Source organism: Bos indicus, chromosome 20, assembly GCF_029378745.1.
Source record: "Bos indicus isolate NIAB-ARS_2022 breed Sahiwal x Tharparkar chromosome 20, NIAB-ARS_B.indTharparkar_mat_pri_1.0, whole genome shotgun sequence".
NCBI lineage: Eukaryota > Metazoa > Chordata > Mammalia > Artiodactyla > Bovidae > Bos > Bos indicus.
This window is the reverse complement of record NC_091779.1, coordinates 71,540,111-71,547,496: the sequence shown is the minus strand read 5'-3', so window position 1 is coordinate 71,547,496 and position 7,386 is coordinate 71,540,111. Positions and strand designations below refer to the sequence as shown.

Genomic DNA, 7,386 nt, shown 5'->3' with positions numbered 1-7,386 from the left:
GGAAGTATGTGCCAGGGCGTTTTGTAAGCTGGGTGGAAGTGTTAACATGGGCATTGAGCAACATTGATGTGTTAGGACAAGGAATTTAAAGCTGGCATGGGTACCCCTGAGGCATGAGAGGGTAACAGGAGGGCTGATGGCTGCAAAGGAGTAACTGATGAGGGTGGTTGGTTTCTTGATGTCTGCCACTAATTTTGAACCAAAAACAAACCTGTTTTCATGAGTATTTCTGAGATCAAGAAAACCACCGGGGAGTGGGTAATCTGGAAATGTAAGTCTCTATGGAATTCCTTTAGTTAAGGAAATGCAGGACAGAATATTTCATACTAAGAATGTTGAGTGAATTGACAAACCAGAGAAGTAAAAGAAAAAAAAAAAGAAAAGTCAAAATAACAAGAAAATAGAATACTGCCCAGAGAGCTGTAGATAATTTCTAATATGGATCAAAAAAAAGCAAAAAGGTAAGATACATCGTAAAAGATTCAATAGCCGTAGCCACATTGCTGTTTATGGTTCAGTTCAGTTCAGTTGCTCATTCGTGTCCGACTCTTTGTGACCCCATGAATAGCAGCACGCCAGGCCTTCCTGTCCATCACCAACTCCCGGAGTTCACTCAGACTCATGTCCATCGAGTCGGTGATGCCATCCAACCATCTCATCCTCTGTCATCCCCTTCTCCTCCTGCCCCCAATCCCTCCCAGCATCAGAGTCTTTTCCAATGAGTCAACTCTTCGCATGAGGTGGCCAAAGTATTGGAGTCTCAGCTTCAGCATCAGTCCTCCCAATGAACACCCAGGACCAATCTCCTTTAGGATGGACTGGTTGGATCTCCTTGCAGTCCAAGGGACCCTCAAGAGTCTTCTCCAACACCACAGTTCAAAAGCATCAATTCTTTGGCACTCAGCTTTCTTCACAGTCCAACTCTCACATCCATACACGACCACTGGAAAAACCATAGCCTTGACTAGACGGACCTTTGTTGGTAAAGTAATGTCTCTGCTTTTGAATATGCTATCTAGGTTGGTCATAACTTTCCTTCCAAGGAGTAAGCGTCTTTTAATTTCATGGCTGCAGTCACCATCTGCAGTGATTTGGGAGCCCCAAAAAATAAAGTCTGACACTGTTTCCACTGTTTCCCCATCTATTTGCCATGAAGTGATGAGACCAGATGCCATGGTCTTAGTTTTCTGAATGTTGAGCTTTAAGCTAGCTTTTTCATTTTCCTCTTTCACTTTCATCAAGAGGCTTTTTAGTTCCTCTTCACTTTCTGCCATAAGGGTGGTGTCATCTACATATCTGAGGTTATTGATATTTCTCCCGGCAATCTTGAATCCAGCTTTTGCTTCTTCCAGCCCAGTGTTTCTCATGATGTACTCTGCATATAAGTTAAATAAGGTCACTAAAACTAAGAATTTATTCCCAGTCGTCTTGGTGTGTTTCGAGTGCTCCAGAACCACATGTGGCTAGTGGCTGCCACACTGGATGGCAGATAAAGGCAGTTCCATCACTACGGAAAATTCTGGGGGCCAACACCAGTGTAGCTCTAAAACTATACCAAACCTCTGTTCAATACATTGACTGCTACTCAGTAAAAAGCCAGAGTTAAAACTGGAAGGTCACTGACTTTCATACTGGTTGGAATGGAAGGGGATGGTAGGCACAGTAAGCTTGTGTCCTGGAATTCCATGCCAGGCTGGGAAGGGCAGAGAGAAGGAAGGGTCTCCAGTGTGCAGGTGTCATAGTGGTCCTGATAAGAAAATAAAGACAAGTAATGAGCCAGAAGGCCGGAGGAGAAGGGGACAACAGAGGACAAGATGGATGGCATCACTGACTCAGTGGACGTGAGTGTGAGTAAACTCCGAGAGTTGGTGATGGAGAGGGAAATCTGGCATGCTGCAGTCCATGGGGTCGCAGAGAGTCAGACACGTGAACTGAATGAGCCAGAGTGGCTTCCAGGGGAAGCTGGTAAGGTAGATAATACAAGATCTTAGGTGTGCACACACGTATACAAGGACAGGACCAGGGTGCATAGCCTTGGTTGTCCATTCATGTTTCATGTTTATTGTGACCAAAGATGAACAAGGGGTGATTTAAGCGTGTTAGTGCTAGCACTCTGTTTAGAACCAATGTTCAGAAAAATCCTAGGGATAACAGGCATTTTCTGATTAGAGAAATCAGACCAAAGGAAAGACACCCAATAATTAGGGGAGTGTCGTCTTTCAGTTCATTTCTCTGCTCCACCCAGAATCACCATCTAAATGGAAAGCTTAGAACAGACCTAGTTAGGAGGGAATTGAATCCCAAGATGGGCAAGGAGATAGTGGCAAGCACATCAATACTTTAATGACTATTCTGGCCCAGAGAATTCCATGGACTGTGTAGTCCATGGGGTCGCAAAGAGTCAGATACAACTGAGCGACTTGCACTTTTTCAGCAGAGCCAGGGGTAGATGGTCAGCCTCTTTCTGTTAGCAGAGGGTGGTCGTCACTGTTGCTGTACATCTTTGTAAGGTGGTGTCAGGACTCCAGGCAACAAGATACCACCGTGGCACCACCCCACACCCCACCAAGTGGATGGCAGCCATCTGGCTAGGACTGCAGGCTGAGTCCTGTGCTGGAACCAGTCCAGGTGCCACTCCCATCACTCTAGAGCTGCAGTCTGGGCCATCGGGGCTGAGGTGAAAGTGCCAGGCTAGTCTCTGATGAATCCTAGACTCATTTGTACATATATAGGGGTATACATTGGGTGGGCAGGGGGTGGTATTTAATCTTCATTTCCTAAATTAATCTCCCCTTAAGACTGGGCATGAGACTGGAAAAGGTTTTCATTCCAGTTCCAAAGAAAGGCATTGCCAAAGAATATTCAAACTATCATACAATTTCACTCATTTCACATGTTAGTAAAGTAATACTCAAAATCCTTTAAGCCAGGCTTCAACAGTACATGAACTGAAAAATTCCAAATATACAAGCTGGATTTAGAAAAGGCAGAGGAACCAGAGATCAAATTGCCAACATCAGTCGGATCATAGAAAAAACAAGGAAATTCCCCCCACACACACACAAAAATCTTCATCTTTGACTACACAAAAGCCTTTGTGTCTGTTCAGTCGCTCAGTCATGTCCGACTCTTTGAGATCATGGCCTGTAGCCCGCCAGGCCTCCCTGTCCTTCACCATCCAGGAAAACTCTTAAAGAGATTGGAACATCAGACCACCTAACCTGCCTCCTGAGAAACCTGTATGCAGGTCAAGAAGCAACTGTCAGAACTGGACATGGAATGGACTGGTTCAAAATTGGGAAAGGAGTACACCGAGGCTATATTATTGTCACCCTACTTATTTAACTTTTATGCTGAGTACACTGTGTGAAATGCTGGATAACTCACAAGCTGAAATCAAGACTGCCAAGAGAAATATCAGCCTCAGATATGCAGATGATACCACTCCAATGACCAAAACTGAAGAGGAACTAAAAAGCCTCTTGATGGTGTAAGAGGAGAGTGAGTGAAAAAGCTGGCTTAAAACTCAGCATTCAAAAAACTAAGATCATGGCATCTGGTCCCATTCCTTCATGGCAAATAGAGGGGGGAAAAGTGAAAAAGATGGTGGATTTTATTTTCTTGGGCTCCATAATCACTGCAGACAGTGCCTGCAGCCATGAAGTTAAAAGATACTGGCTCCTTGGAAGGAAAGCTACGACAAACTGGTTGTTCAGTCGCTAATTCATGTCCGACTCTGCCATCCCATGGGCTGAAGCACGCAGGGCTTCCCTATCTTTTTCACTGTCTTTTGGAGTTTGCTCAAATTCATGTCCATTAAGTTGGTAATGCTACCTGACCATCTCCTCTGCCACCCTCTTCTTTTGCCTTCAGTCTTCACAGCAACAGGGTCTTTTTCAGTGAGTCGGCTCTTCGCATCATGTGCCCAAACTATTGGAGCTTCAGCTTCAGCATCAGTCCTTCCAATGACTATTCAGGACTGATTTCCTTTAGGATTGACTGGTTTAATCTCCTTGCAGTCCAAGGGACTCTCAAGAGTCTTCTCCAGCACCACAATTCAAAAGCATCAATTCTTGGCCACTCAGCTTTCCTTAAGGGTCCAAGTCTCACACCCATACATGACTACTGGGAAAACCATTGCTTTGACTATACAGAGCTTTGTTGGCAAAGTAATGTCTCTGCTTTTTAACATGCTGTCTAGGTTCATCATAGCTTTCCTTCCAAGGATCAAGCGTCATTTAATTTCATGACTGCAGTCACCATGTGCAGTGATTTTGGAGCCCAAGAACTCCCCTTCTATTTGCCATGAAGGGATGGGACCAGATGCCATGATCTTAGTTTTTCAAATGCTGAATTTTAAGCCAGCTTTTTCATTCTCCTCTTTCACCCTCATCAAGAGGCTTTTTAGTTCCTCTTCACTTTCTGCCATTGGAGTGGTATTATCTGTGTATCTGAGGTTGATATTTCTTCTGGCAATCTTGATTCCAGCTTGTGATTCATCCAGCCCAACATTTTGCATGATGTATTCTGGGTATAAGTTAAATAAGCAGGGTGACAATATACAGCTTTGATGTACTCCTTTCCCAATTTTGAACCAGTCCGTTCCATGTCCAGTTTTAACTATTGCTTCTTGACTATTAGAAGAACTGATGCTGAAGCTGAAGCTTCAATCCTTTGGCCACCTGATGGGAAGAGTCAACTCATTGGAAAGGACCCTGATCCTGGGAAAGATTGAGGGCAGGAGGAGAAGGGGGTGAAAGAGGATGAGAAGGTTGGATGGCATCACTGATTCTAATGGAGATGAGTTTGAGCAAACTCCAGGAGATAGTGAAGGAAAGGGAGGCCTGGCGTGCCACAGTCCATGGGATTGCAAAGAGATGGTCATGACTTAGCGACTAAGCAAGGTAAGGGCATCTGCTATCTGCCTCAGCTGGGCTTGAATCCTGTGTTGCTGCAGCTGCTGACCTTTGACATGCCCTGAAATGAGTCCAGGGTGGAGACTGAGGCATGCTGTGCTCCAGGAAAACTGGTGGAACAGGTCTTTAGATAGATATTTTCAGGAACTGATTTTTGATCCCAATCCTTGCATCTCATGTCTGAAAGTGAAAGTCACTCAGTCATATCTGACTCTTTGCGACCCCAAGGACTATACAGTCCATGGAATTCTCCAGGCCAGAATCATGGAGTGGGTAGCCTTTCCCTTCTCCAAGGGATCTTCCCCACCCAGGGATTGAACCCAGTCTCCTGAATTGTAGGTGAATTCTTTACCAGATGAGCCACAAGGGAAGCCCAAGAATACTGGAGTGGGTAGCCTATCCCTTCTCCGGTGGATCTTCCCAACCCAGGAATCAAACCAGGGTCACCTGTATTGCAGGTGGATTTTTTACCAACTGAGCTATAAGGGAACCCAGCATCTCATGTCTAGAGAAGCACTAAATCCCTTCATTGTAAAGTTAGCTTCTGGTAACTAGCAGAACACTTTTTGCAAAATAAGTGCTTGATTGCATGAACTCCCCCTTCGCCAAAATCACATATGTTGACCCCCGCCCCACCACCATACCTCTTTGGAGGTGTTTCTCAGAACTATCTGAAGTGTTGTTTCCTGGGCTGTTTGCTTCATTTTGCCCCAGATAAAACTAAACTCGCAGCTCTCATGTTGTTCATCTTTTTTTAGTTGACAGATTTTAGGCCAGCATAGTTTTCTCATCAGTTAAATGTGAACTTTGGTACCTTGCCATGAGGTTCTGGTATAAGGATTATACACAGCAATATTTAAACATTAGGGTTGATTCAGTAATTGATTCTTCCCTTGAATGAATCATTTCCAACCCCTGGAACTAAACAGAAAGTAGGATGGAGTAATTCTGGGCCTCACAGTTGGTGTTGGCTATGGCAATCCAGGCTGGAGACTCAACCAAGAGTTGGTGGAGGCTGTGTCACTGTCAGGAGAGGGAGACCAAGGCCAGCTAGAGTCGCTGAGGAGTTCCTTGCAGAAGTTGCCCTGTACACTCTGTGCTGGAAAACTTACAAATTGGGTGCAAAATTATAGTTATTAATTTTGTAGTGTTCTAGAGAAAAATGAGCCAGAGGTGGGAGACAGAATAAACAAATTTCAGAAACTACAGATCAAAGAGCTTTGGAAAACTGTAGAAAGGATTAGTCAGCAAGTGATGTGAATGCTTTAGGAGGATAAAACTAGAAAACACTTGAATTCATTAAGTCATGAAAAAAGCCACATTGCTGAGGTTTGTAGAATAATAATCTGTGTGAGTGCCCAAGTCAGAATACCTTAGTCTCTTTGAAGAGTTTAAAGAACTCTCCAGCATATGGTCTGGTGGTTAAAAGGGGCTGAGGACAATACAACTGGAGAATAACAACAGGTCAGATGCAGAGCCCTGGAAAATTAAAGTGAAAGTCGCTCCGTCCTGTCCAACTCTTTGGGACCCCATGGGCTATCCAGTCCATGGAATTCTCCAGGCCAGAATACTGGAGTGGGTAGCTTTTTCCTTCTCCAGGGGATCTTCCCAACGCAGGGATCGAACCCAGGCCTCTCTCATTGCAGGTGAATTCTTTACTAGCTGAGCTACAAGGGAAGCCCAAGAATACTGGAGTGGGTAGCCTATCACTTCTCCAGAGGCTCTTCCGGACCCAGGAATCGAACCAGGGTCTTCTGCAGAGCTTTGGAGTGCTGAATAATGAAATCCCTTCAGGAAAGGAAGGGTCAGGGGCTTCCTTGGTGCTCGGCCCTTCCACAAACTAAGCAGGGGAGGAAGATGAACCAAGTCAGCGAGATTGCATCAGCAGCTCAACACTCTTGACAGCCTGGAAGGCGGTGGGAGCGCCCTGAAGCTGGGCTTCCCTGCGCGGAGGGCGCTGCGCTCAGTCGAAGTCCAGACGGAGGCGGTGGCGTCTTCAACTGGCCGGAGGGACACGCTGGCCGCCCATCAGCAGGGGACATCAGGGCCTGGTCACGTACGTGCAGACCGAGCTGAGGAGCTCTAGGCCCTGTCAGACGCCGGAGGGGACGTCGGGTGGTACCGAGAAGAAAGTGGGTGTGGGGAAGGAACGCAGAAGCGCGGGCAGGGCCGGGAGAGAAGTTCGGAAATCACAGGAATCTCTGGCGCGTTCTTCCGCTCCATCACCGTTCTTCCATGGCCTGCATTTGGTGCAAGGACGGTCCATGCTCGAAGGAACTTCCCCCGCTCTTCACGTCCACTCTGTGCCGCGGGAGAAGCATCTCCCACGCGCGTCCGTGACCCTGGAGGCCGCGTGGCCTCGGCCACAGGCTCCGAGCCGCTCGCTGGACCCTGACACGCTGGCCGGACGCGGGGGCGTTGCCTGGCAACGGGGCAGCGACGGGATTGGCCGCGCTCGCTCCCGTGACCG

At 46.6% G+C, this 7,386-nt stretch overlaps 1 long non-coding RNA gene across 1 annotated transcript; it reads right to left on the bottom strand.

The window, feature by feature from the left end:
• Positions 1-401: 401 nt before the first annotated feature.
• On the bottom strand, positions 402-7,332 carry LOC139178042 (uncharacterized). The gene is made up of 2 exons (XR_011562480.1): positions 5,561-7,332; positions 402-1,747 (listed from the first exon to the last, which is right to left on the bottom strand). It is a non-coding gene; the product is annotated as an uncharacterized lncRNA (long non-coding RNA).
• Positions 7,333-7,386: the final 54 nt, after the last annotated feature.